The sequence below is a fragment of the Styela clava genome, chromosome 2, assembly GCF_964204865.1.
Source record: "Styela clava chromosome 2, kaStyClav1.hap1.2, whole genome shotgun sequence".
In the NCBI taxonomy this organism is placed as follows: domain Eukaryota; kingdom Metazoa; phylum Chordata; class Ascidiacea; order Stolidobranchia; family Styelidae; genus Styela; species Styela clava.
The window spans coordinates 11,643,508-11,656,687 of NC_135251.1; the positions used below are offsets into that span (position 1 = coordinate 11,643,508).

The 13,180-nt window shown below is 39.7% G+C and overlaps 1 non-coding gene across 1 annotated transcript; it reads right to left on the bottom strand.

Moving 5' to 3' along the window:
* Positions 1 to 2,254: 2,254 nt before the first annotated feature.
* On the bottom strand, positions 2,255 to 2,336 carry Trnas-aga (transfer RNA serine (anticodon AGA)). The gene has a single exon. It is a non-coding gene; the product is annotated as a tRNA-Ser (tRNA).
* Between the last annotated feature and the right edge of the window lie 10,844 nt (positions 2,337 to 13,180).

Below are 13,180 nucleotides of genomic sequence, written 5' to 3' on the forward strand. Positions count from 1 at the left end.
AATTTGGTACACCTGGTTGTTATTATGTTACAAATTTCGTAATTTATTTTTAAGTAAGTCTTTTTGATCGACCAGTTTAAATATAATTATTGTGGAGAAACGGGGGCATCTTGTGGGCAATATCGATACCTCCCAACTTCCGCGGACTGTAGTCTCGGAAAAGCGGATTTTCGTATTCATTTTCGTGATTATATTTTCAGTTACCTAAAAATATGTTGGTATCAGGCCTATTCTCAATTTTTATTAGACAATAATCTGTAATTTGGACGTTGTACTACCGCAACATTGGCTCTTCTGGGCAATTTGCATGCAAGTTCCGGTAATATACATTAGCATGATGTTTAGGCAATTCCAAAATTCCATTTCCTATTCGAGCGTACATTTGTATTAGGACACGGTGAATCCATTTTCGAATTCATTGAAGAATAATGTTGGTCAAACAGAATACTGAAATAAATGCTGCTGTCGACTAATCTTATTTAATTCATATTTATTTATTACATATACACACATTACATATTACATATTTATTTATTATATATTTACAATAACCCCCTTTGCTGAATTATCCACTTCGATTTCCCAGAGGTTTTTTTCCCCCTGCAACTTAAGCCTGAAAATAAACTTAATAATTCCTTCAATTGGACGTAGAAATCAAGAGAAAGTTGCATGACCATCTTTCTTAGCTTGCTTAGCGTTGTTATGATTTTTCTTAGCTTACTCAGTGTTCTTATGATTTTTCTTTGCTTACTTAGTGTTCTTATTCTTTGCTTGCCTAGCGTTATTATGATTTTTATTTTTAATAATATTCATTCATTATGTTTACTGTGTATAATTTTACAAGTTTGTTTATTATCCACTAGCAACTCACCAAGTTCCCCCGAGTTTGGAATTAGCGACCTGACCGGGGACCACTTCCTTAACGCTATGAATTATCTCACCATTATCGAACTCAAAACGTCATGGCCCTATACCTGCCACTTTGTAAATTTATGAACAGAAAAGCCAGAATGTCGTATAATATTTCATACTTCCCACATGCTCGAATATGTATACAATCTCATTATGATTTCCATCAATGCCACCACGTACAGGAAGTTTTATGTTATGCTATTTGAGGTAGAACAAAATAGGGAATAACATAATCCAGATACAGTTTACTTTGTTTCGTAGTATTCAAATTTGCTAACCATGGTAAGTTTCGAAAGGTAAGCATGAAGCCTTAATTGAGTCACTGTCTTTTTTGTTAATAACAAATAATTGGTTAATACGTGATGAGATGACTTTATCACAGACGTAGTCGGGTCGCGGTATGTTTGAAAGCGCATTTCATGTAATTTGTATTATCGCATGAGCGGCCTTCACTTGAGACAAACCCTGTCTTTCGATGCGCCTGCCTATTGTATGCGTAGATTTCTGCTTGTAACCAATTTTATACCTTTGATTGCTGCTAATGTGTGTATGGTCCATGTTTGACATGATCATCGAGTTCACCCCTGTATATTTTATTGTAATTTATATTAGTGATCGACCAAATTGCACTCTTCATTAGGTTACTAGGATTGACTTGTCCCTAACGAAAATCCATGTGGCGCATTAATTAATAAGAATCATTACTATAACGCTGAACTTCGCTCATTTCGGTAAGCTGATTGGTATTTCGTAAACATAGAGAGGTTTTAGTTTATATTAAATGAAACCTAAAATGACTTTCATCATTTACTGGAAGTTGCCGGTTGACATTCATTATGATTTAACAAATCTAATCACGTATTTTAATTAAATCATACTCATTTACAATCTGTTTCAACAATTTAAGCAGCAAAACTATGTCATTCCATATTTTGTACACGTCCGTTATGTGACAATTGATAGAAACTGTGCTTGATTACGTATGACAATGGTTGTCGTAGCTGTATGGGGATTCGGGTTGAATTTGTTTAGAACTTGATGTTGCGACGTCATTTGATATAAATGTGTTTTCATACAGACTTATAGTGGGAGGTTCGTCAGAACTTTGTCGAGTTGTTGATTCTTTATTTTTGTTTCTGTCCCTACTATTCAAATATAAAAACGCATTTAAGATTGAAAAAAAAAATGAATTTGTAACTAATCTATACTCTGTGTGAAAAATAAACAAATCTAGTTAGCATAGAGTATGTCGGTGAAAAAAATTGAGACAACATATAAAACCACTGAGTAAGTTTGGAAATACGCATTGATTAAGGTAAGCTGGTTTTTTTTAGGAGAACGGGGTTGCCGGCAGGATTCGAACCTGCGCGGGCAGAGCCCAACGGATTTCTAGTCTGTCGCCTTAACCACTCGGCCACGACAACTGCTGTTTTGATTAAGGTAAGCTAGCGCCCTTGATCAACAGCACGGAGCGTCTGGTAGTTTTTTCTGCCATTCCGCGGCTTTTGCCAGCCCGCTCCGAACTAGATGTATTGGGAGTGGCCTCTCCCCCTTCGGGAATTTCTTAGAGGCCACCCCGGCGTTTCCGTAACGGTTTTTATATATTAAACCGTTACCGCTTTTGTTTGTTTCTCTGTTAGTTTATAAACTTCTGTTAGTTAATAGCCCTAATTTCTACTACTACCATAATATCTAGCTCGTTTTTATTATCCTTCAGTTAGTTTATTTGTAGTAGGTTTCCTTAACAACTCTTAGTTGAATAACATCTGGGGTTCTACATTTCTTCTATAGTTTCTCCGTAAAGTTCTTGATGTCTGCCAGGACACACCTGCCTCTCGGCAGTCAGAGTGTCTCTGGCAGACCGGCAACTGGACCATCTGACCCGCAGACCTCTTCTTCTTCGGCAGCCAAACCACTATTCTCAAGTGTCGCAGCGTCGATTCCGAAGGTCGCGAACGTGAAGGGGATCGAAGTTCAACGTGGGGAGTCAATTGACGCCACAACATCGCAGGACATCCCCACTGTCGGCGCTTTCTACCAACTTTTTTCGTCGGTTGAGCAGCTTCGACCCTTCAGGTCACTTGTTGAAGGAGTGTTCCCAATTAGATCGGGAACTTGGAATATCACCTTCCAGGCGGCAGATGGGGGAAATCGTGACAAGTTCCTATCTACGATAGGAAACGAGCTTGATACCCCATCTGGCCGTATTAATTTTTCTTTGCCGCGTGGTTTGGGCACGCGCATTAGTGTGCGGAGTATCCCGACGGAGGCGACGATCGAGCAAATTACCACCATGCTCGACTCGCTGAAGTTCGGGAAGGTACGCCGCGTATACCGAATATACCTTAAAAATACAAAGGTATATAATGGCTACATTCAAGCCATTGTTGATGATTTTAACAGGAATAATTTTCCTGACTTTATCAACATAGCCGGTATGCGCTGTAAGACGTACCTCCCCGCGGAACTCTATGTAAAATCATGTTTAAACTGCTTCGCTACCGGGCATTTGGCCCGAGAGTGCATTAACCCCCCCTCTTGCCGCCTGTGCAAAAAAGCCGGGCATGTGCAGAGGGACTGCACCGACTTCCCCTCCATTCCATCTGGCAGGAAGTCTAGTGAAGCAGCACCACCGCAAATTAAATCTCCCGTACAATCTGTTTCTAAAACCTTGATGGGGAAGGCGAAATACACCTTCGCCAAGATCTCATCAAGTGCTCCAGCAACGCCTGTACGGAAAGAAAAGGAAAATAATAATTATAATAAGGAGAACTCTTCTAGTAAGACTGGTAATTTTCTCAGTCGGGTTACAGTTGATGTCCATCCTGTCCCGACCGAGATACACGATATTACCGACTCTCTAGAGTCGGAAAATATGGGAGATAAAATTAATAGGGTTTTAAATAATGGTAGTGGTCCTGGAAAGGACTCGGCTAACCTGGAAGAAAACAGCGACGATGATGAGAGCTCTCTGGAAGCTGACTTACTTAATATAGCCAAACTAACAGAGTGCTCGGAAGAAGAACACGTTTCTTTTCGCGAGAAGATACGCATCCATCGTAAATCCAAGGAGCCGGGTCCGGACTGGGACTACTCCAAAATTGAAAAGCCTTCGATTCTCAGGGACGAGATGAGGGGACGCGAGAGCTCGTCTTCGGACGCGTCATCAGCTTTCCCCCCCCGTAAATCCCGGGGTCTTTCAGAACCATCGGCCGGTGAATAATAAACCATAGCTCCAAGTTTTCATAATCCCTCTTTTCTGTTTTTTCTATGCTGGTGGATTAACATCCACAATAACCATTTTGATTAATCGTACTATACCAACTGTGCGTAATTTATTGAGTGGTATAATATATAATTATTACCCAAATCTCTTTTAATGGATACTTTGAGTTTAGTTTCACTCAATGTTAACGGACTGAACTCAAATAGACACAGGTTGGGCCTCTGGATACGGAGACACCAACCTGGAATAATTTCCTTGCAACAAGTACACCGTTGCAAAAAAGACGAGATTGATTCCTGGGCAGCCGACCTGGGATACACCGCACACCTCAATACCATCCACCATGAGGTCACCTCGATGAAATATTTCAGAGCTGGGACTGGAATTCTAGTTAAAAATAACATCCCCTGTACCATTCTATCGTACAAGGTCTTAATTCCATACAGGCTCGGCCGTCTGGACTTTTTTTTCAATAGTAGCATTACATGCTTAATGAATGCTTATGTCCCTTCGGTTCGGGGCTGTACCCAGACTGACTTCATGGTGTGGATGGGCGGTGTGTTCCAGACCCTAGACCCCCTGGACCCACTTATAATTTTAGGGGATTTTAATGCCGTCTTGGATGAGCGTGATGTTCTAATTAAACAGAACTTCGGGCTCACCAAGGCGGAAAAAATACTTGGATTCTCTTTAAAATCTCTTGGTATGATTGATATCTTCCGCCAAAAACATCCGGCTGGTCAGGTATATACCTGCAAAGTAGATACACAGGCGCGTAGGATTGATCGAATTTATATCTCCGATCACTACGCGGCCTGTGTGAAAGATATCTATCATATAATAAATACAGCTTCAGATCACACCCTTGCTCCAGCCCTAGTCTTGAAATCCACCTTGAAAAAGGTGGATGGAAAGGCTAGACCGAAATCTTCAACGAAGATTAGATGGGGCAAGGGTGCCTGGAGAAATAACACCTCTTTATATAGTGATCCAGAATATCGGGAAATAATAATTAATAGTTATAAAAATCTTGTTCACCGCATGGAAGAATTTTCATATATTCAAGATTGGTGGGATTTCACTAAAAATAGTATTAAAAAGAGTAGCATTGCTTTTTCCATCTATAAAGCAGATTTACATAGAAAGAAAAAGGACCATCTGGACTTTTTAATTAGAGATGGACAACATCATGCGGAAATATTAAATTTAAGAAAGGAACTTCTTCTTCACGAGTCAAAAAAATTAGAATTTATCAAATTAAAAGCACGTATTCAAGGGATGGAAGAGGGTGAAGAGCCCACCAAAATCTTCTATCAGAAACTTAAAAAAAGAGATCAGGACACCATAATTACACAACTTAAGGATAAATTCGGACAAATTAAAGAAAAACCGGAGGAAATAATTAGTATAGTCCATGACTTTTATAAGGATCTCTGGGGAACCACATCAGATATTGATGTGGCAACTCAGGATGAACTTATAAAAGTCATGGAAACCACTCAGTTATCGAGTGATGATAACGGCCTAATTGAAAATGGAACTACTGAGGAAGAAGTCTTTTCTATAATAAACAATATGGACAATGGCAAGTCGCCGGGTCTCGACGGCTTGTCTAAGGAATTTTACTTAGCGTTCTGGACCCTAATCAAAAAAGAACTCATAATTATAATTAATAACGTTTTATTTTCTGGCATACTGCCAGCATCATCAAAAGTAGCAAGAGTTAAACTAATTTATAAGAAATCCGACGCTTTAGATTTGAAAAATTGGCGTCCGATTTCAAATCTAAACGTCGATTATAAAATCATCACAAAACTTCTTTCTAGGCGCCTTTTAAATTCCTTCTCTGGCATAATTAGTCCGACCCAGAAAAGTACCATTCTGGGTCGGTCTATCTTTGATGTGCATTATAATATCACAAGTGCACTCAATTATGCCAAATACACTAATAGTCCGTATTTCATTGTTTCCATTGATAATCTCAAGGCGTTTGACATGGTTAATCATAATTATCTTTTGAGACTTCTCGAAAGCATTAACCTATGTCCAAGCGCCTTGAGATTGATAAAATCCATTTACACCGGCATTACCAGCATCATTGAGGTAAATGGGGCCTTCACCAAAAAAATTAACATACTGAGAGGCATCCGTCAAGGGTGTCCTCTTAGTATGTTACTCTACACCATCAATGTGGAGCCCCTCAGCCGATGTGTAATCAATAATAAATTAATAAAAGGTATTCGTATTGGTAATTTCACCCACAAATTGGATCAGTATGCGGACGACGCAACTTTTGTTGTGTCGGACGCATACTCGATTGATGCTATTTTTAATAACTTGGAGCTCTTTCGTCTAGCCACAGGGCAGCGGATCAACAGAGAAAAAACCTCCATCCTCTGTACTAATGATAGGGCGAAGGAGATTCTATCTTTTTTCCCCTATCATAGGTACATAAAGGACCATATTAAAATCCTTGGAATCTACTTCGGTGAAAACCAAATTAATATAACTTGGAGCGAGAAGGTCTCCAAGATCGAACAAATAATTAATTTTAATCGGTCTAGATCCCTATCCTGGTACGGCAAGATCTTGGTTATCAATTCCTTGATCTTGTCTCAGGTTATTTTTAGCGCGAGGTCGGTCCCCATACCACCTCCTGTCATAAAATATATTGATCGCAAGATCTTCTCTTACCTCTGGATCTCTGAGCCTATGGAAGTATTGGGCCGGCGGATCCTCCGGAACGGTAAATCTATAGGTGGAATGGGTGTTCCCTGCCTCAACACCAAGATAGTTGCTTGCCAGGCTGAACGTTTCCAACAACTGGCCTCTCTTGTTAATCCCACACAATTGTGGCATAGAGAGGCCCAGTTCAGCCTTGGCAGTAAAATAATCCAGGTTAATCCTGGTTTGTTTAGCAACTCGATACCCCATTCCATCACCGTTCCGGAATCATGGCTGAAAGCCTTCAACACATTTCGTGTTTTGGGGGCTAAAGGCCATGATTGGGATTCTGCCGGTCTAGCTTCCATATATAGGACCCTCATGAGTGAAAGAGAAGAAACTCCTCCATCTAATATTAACTGGGAGCGTGTCCACCTTTTGGACCGCTCCCTCAGGATTCATTTTAGTAACCCCGAAAGGGAAATTTCTTTCAGGACCGTCCGAAACGGGTTCTTATTTGGACAACGTCGGGCGGGAACCGGTTTTAAATACCATAAATTAAATAACCGGCTGCTTAAACTTACTTGTAAGTTTTGTCGCCATGGAGTGGATAACACTCAACATCTCTTTTTAGAATGCAAGCCCTGCCTAAGCATGGCATCCGAATTATCCAGAATCTTAAATAAAATCTGTTCGAGTCCTGAAAGTGTTTGTATGGATGATATATTCTACAACACTTACAGTGATAACCATACTCTCGCGGTCTTGAAAATTTTTCAAATTTTCAAGGTTTTTGTGATTAAAACAAAAAAGATTCTGGATAAGGAAGACCGCTATGCGAAGGAGGGCGACGCGAATAATATAATAAAATTAGTTATTACTGATTTTAACGAACATCTTCTGGCACGTGAGTTAAAGTATGGGGACGTGACCATCTATGATCTCGTTCCTAATTGGAAAGAGATTCTTTCTGGTTACGATTCCCATACATAAGTCTCGCGTGCCAATTATTATATTATCTAAATAATAGTATTGGGTGTCATAACAACCTGTCCTCATCTCGATTGCTACCTAGTAACTCTATTACTTTGATAATAAGATCACCAGTTGAATATAACTAGGTGTAATATAGTTACCATTAACATTAGGCAAACAAATAGTTAATAAAACGCCACATACACCTATCTACCTGGCAACCTTTATTATTATTTAATTTATACTCTTATTTATTTTTGTTATCTTCTTCACTCTTTTATAGCCCTTTCCTCTCTATCATTTTCTTTCTAACTCTTTTCTTCGTCAATCTGACTCTTTTTCTTCCATTTCTTACCTGCCTGGCCAAGACGGAATACTCGCCACTAGAGGGTTCAATGAGTGTGCATCAGGGTGCATTTCTCCGAACCCTCCCATGTGGCGGGAAATGTTTCGTCGAGGCCAGGCGTTCTGTTAATCTTTACCTTTTATTTTTCAGAAAAAGAAAGACCATCTAAAAGCCTCCCCTGCAACAAGTAAGTATAAAAAAGTAAGTATCGGTGGGTTGAGGCCTACTTTATAAAAAAAAAAAAAAAAAAAAAAGTAAGCTGGTTTCGGCGCACTTACCTTCAACAGCAGACTACTGGAGTTGTTGGGCCTCAAAACCCCACTCCAGTCAGTTAGTTTGGGAGAGGCCCTTCCCGTTCGCTTTGTATATCGGGCCTCTCCACCAGTGAAAGCAAGTTTTATTTGAAGTGTTGACGTTTAAAAGATAGAAAGACCTAGAAAGGGTTATAACAGCCTTTGGAAGTACTTCGGATAACGGAGCAAGGATGACGACCTATTCAGCCGCCGCTTCAGCAACACCCGCCAACGACACAAGTGATGCCACCGCAAGACCTCTCTCCTTGTTTTTAAGAACGGACCAAAATCTGGAATTTGGAGTTTTGTTGGAACTGCTCAAGAATGACATAACAACCAAAGACTACGTTCAGCACTTCAAAGGATTATATGAATCCAGAAAAGGAGTATGGATACTCTCCTTTGCGGCAGTAGAGACGCCTGGTCAAAGCCATCGGGAGGAGTTCCTACGCAGCACCGGGGGGAAAATTCGAAGCCAAAACATCGCCATCGAGGTTTCCTTACCCAACAAGCCGCCAGTCAGGATCTCAATCCGGGGGATCAATTGGGAGACATCCTTCGCGAAAGTGTCGTCAATTATTAATAACTTGGGCTTCGGAAAGATAAGGAGCGCCGTCCGTAACTACCACCGAGGGACGGCTTTGTATAATGGCTATACGTCTATCCTGGTTGAGGATTTCAAGAAAGAAAGACTTCCGGATTTCATCCAAATCGATGGAGTTTCATGCAAGACCTTTTTACCGCGTGAGCTATACACGCCAACATGTGGAAGGTGTCTACAAACTGGGCACATATTCACACAATGTGAAAACGACCCAGTTTGTAGGCACTGCAAAAAACCTGGACATGTCCAGAAATTCTGCAATCAACGAAAACAAGACTTCCCAAACATCCAGGAAGCGGCAAAAACATGGACCATACCAAAGCGGATGCGTAAGGCACAAGCGATACCACCAGAAGCCCCCTCTGCAAATGTACCCGCTCAGAACACCAGGTCAGCCAGCAATGAACAGCAAGATGCTGTAAACGAAATCCAACCAGAAATCATTACACGCGTCCCGAGCGCGCCCGAAAAAGAAAATCAAGAAAACACACCAATCAAAGAAAGACAAACGGAAGACATAATAAAAACCCATCAGGAGAACACCATCGACGAAATTCAGGAATTTTCAACCTCAGGCTCAAATGAGAGTGGGGTTAGCAAATGGTCGGAATGCGAGGACGCACTAAGTCCATTAATAACGCCGCAAAGACAACCCGAAGTAATTAGAAGATCATCGAGATTGAAACAGACCTCAACAATAGGGAACACCCCGTTTCAACCGCCACCGAAAGGTCAGGCATATGTGAAAGTAATGGTCCATAACTTTGAAACACACGACGCATCACTATTTAGCGACACGCCACAAGAAGTTCTTTCTGCACCGGCCAATTTGGAGAATAATACAGCATTACCCAACCCATTGGATTTATCTGATTCAAACTATGACATTACGGATTATACAAACAAAAGAAGCCGAGAAGATACGCGCTCATCAGAGTCGTCCTTCTCGGTGAGTTTAGAAGGGAAAAAGACTGGGAAAAAGAAAAAAGCAACAACTGCGGATACGTGAGTTAGAAAATTTGTCTTATTTGTAATATATTAAGTGCCTTCTACTTGAAGTACTTCTCTGAGAAATTTTGGATACATAATTAAAACCACCACAAACGCTAGTTACCGCAAAACTAGCTAACTATATATATCTACTCATAGAAGCAATTGATGTCGCGCATCAAAGTTATATCCATGAACGTCAACGGTCTACAACACCGTTTATACGACCTAAAAAGCTTTATCAAGCGTGAAAATCCAAACCTACTGTGCATTCAAGAAGTGCATAGGGTAGACCAACAAATGATCGAGCTTTGGGCAAACTCTCAGGGGTACAATATATACTTCAATACATTGGATAAATCTGAAAATTATCACGCAAATTTTTGGCAGGGAACATTAATCATGGTTAAATTTGAAAATAATATTGTGCCAACAACATATGCCGTTCATATTGAACATAGATGCGATAGTATCGAAATAAAGATCGATAATGAAATAGTGAAAATTTTCAACGTTTACGCCCCCGCTTTAAATGGGCCTCCAAAAAAGGCTTTTTATGAAAGTTTGGTGACTGTCTTGAAAAACTACTGTAACTTCTATGACTTCATCATAGTGGGAGATTTCAACCTAATTTTGGAAGAGATCGACACTCTGAAAACAAGTAGCTTCAAGCTTCGCCCATCTGCAAAGATATTTAAAAATTTCATCAGAACAAATAATATTAACGACACATTTCGAAAAAAATATCCCCAAAAACAGATATTCATCTACTATACTGGAACACAAGGACGCAGGATTGATCAAATTTACAACACATACAATTTGGAACATCTGATCTCAACCATTGGCCATATACCGAATACCATATCTGACCACTTGCTTTGCCCTATAATTGAGTTGAAACAAATTAGGAAAATCCGCTGGGGAAAAGGGACATGGCGGGACAACCTTGTACTTTACCAAGACCCGATCTATATTAAAATAATAAAAAACTCTTATGATTTTGCTTTGACGGAAATAGAAAACTATGAAAACTTGCAAGACTGGTGGGATCATCTGAAACATAAAATTCAAAAAATTTCGATCGCATATGCCAAAAACAGAACCAAGGACAAGAAAAATAATATCTCCCAAATTCGCAAATTAATAGATATTACCATAAAAGAAGGGTTAAAAAAAAACGTCATCAAAATCGAAAAACTAAAAGCAGAGTTGAAAATACTACTTGATGAAAAGAAACAATTAGATCTATTAATGGCGAAAATCGATACACTAGAGCAAAATGAACGGCCAACGAAAATATTTTATGCGAATATCAAAAAAAGAGCAAAGCAAACAACAATAGAAGGGTTAATTTCTCCGAATAACACCTTGGTCACCGAGGAGGAGGAAGTACTATCCATGGTGGAGAACTATTATACCAACCTTTGGGGCCACAAACATCAAACCAATGACGTACAACAGCAACATTACCTATCAATGATGAGACCCACTCAAATTTCAGCGGATGAAAATACCATTCTTGAACAATATGTCTCCAGCGAGGAAGTTTTTGAGGCCGTTAACTCTTTGAGAAACAACAAATCACCCGGTATGGATGGATTATCAAAGGAGTTTTATGTTACTTTCTGGGAATTAATCAAACGCCAGTTTACACAGCTCATTAATAACATTTTTAGTTTCGGCCACTTTCCAAAATCTTCCAAAATTGCAAAAGTAAAATTATTATATAAAAAAAATGACCAATCAAACCTTAAAAACTGGAGACCAATCACGACCCTCAATATGGACTATAAAATTATTTCTAAAATCTTAATAAAAAGACTCACACCCATCATGGACCGCATAATCACTCCGACCCAAAAATGCTCTCTTCCTAACAGAAGCATGTATGACATCCACTATAATATAGATGCAATAATTCGGCACTGCAAAATAAAGAACACCCCCGGTGTTCCACGTTCCACGCAAGAGTCAAAACAATCTCTTTGAAAACCATGAGACGTGCGGAGAGTGAGGTATTCAAATACCTATGGTATCCTGAGAGGATAGAAGCCATAGGAAGAAGAACCTTAAAACAACCATGGGCGGATGGCGGAATAGCAATGGTGGACGTAAAGTCGAAAGTGGAAGCGTGCCAGGTCGAAAAGATGAAGTGTTTTGCTACCGGTCAAATCCCAAACCAATTTTGGCATTATGAATGCCTCTATTCTTTAGGATCGAAAATGAAACTTATTAACAAAGATCTATACAATAACTCTATGCCTCACAGTATGATAATACCACAATATTGGGCATACATTTACTCCATATATAATAACCTGAATTTTTCAAGAGATACATGGGATTCGGCCAAACACAAAAATATATACCTGAAACTTAAAAATCATAACCTGGTACAGCAACAACAACAACAACAACTACAACAACAACTTATCGACTGGACCGACGTACACCTTTTAACTAACAACCTCCGCCTGAAATTTTCCAACGCGGAACGGGTCTCGTCTTATCGAATCGCCCGAGATGGCTACATCTTTGGGGACAAGAAGCGGGGGATGAACATCCGTTTCCATCCATCGGGCAGGCTGAAAATTCTAAACTGTAAGTTTTGCAAGGACAAATCGGACAACACTAAGCACATCTTTCTCAATTGTAAAACAACAGGTAACTATATTACAGAAATATTAAATTGCCTCAATGCCATACTGGACACCCAAATTATAATAAATAAAGAACAGATTCTTTACAATGGATACAATGGCCCATATCAAATTGCTGTGACCAAAGCCTTTGTTTTATTGAAAAAGAACGTAATTAAATTAAAACTACAACTAGACACCCTGGATCGATATCTGACCCCCACGGACAATAACATCATACCCAAAACTGTAACCCAAATCATGGAATTCTTCATAATGATAGAACATAAATTCAATGACGTGCAAACTTTAGGACTAAGGAGTAACTGGAAGGAAATACTAAACGGCTATCTGACGGTCTAGCAAAATAAAACTTGGAAATTTGTAATCAGCCACCATAAATGGTAGACCAAACCAAAATTCAAAACTGCTCGACGAACGTTGTTTTTAACCCCGATAATACCATCCGATACAGCGGAAATGATGAATCGGGAGCTTCTCGGTGGGTGTCATGCTGCGTTATACGCG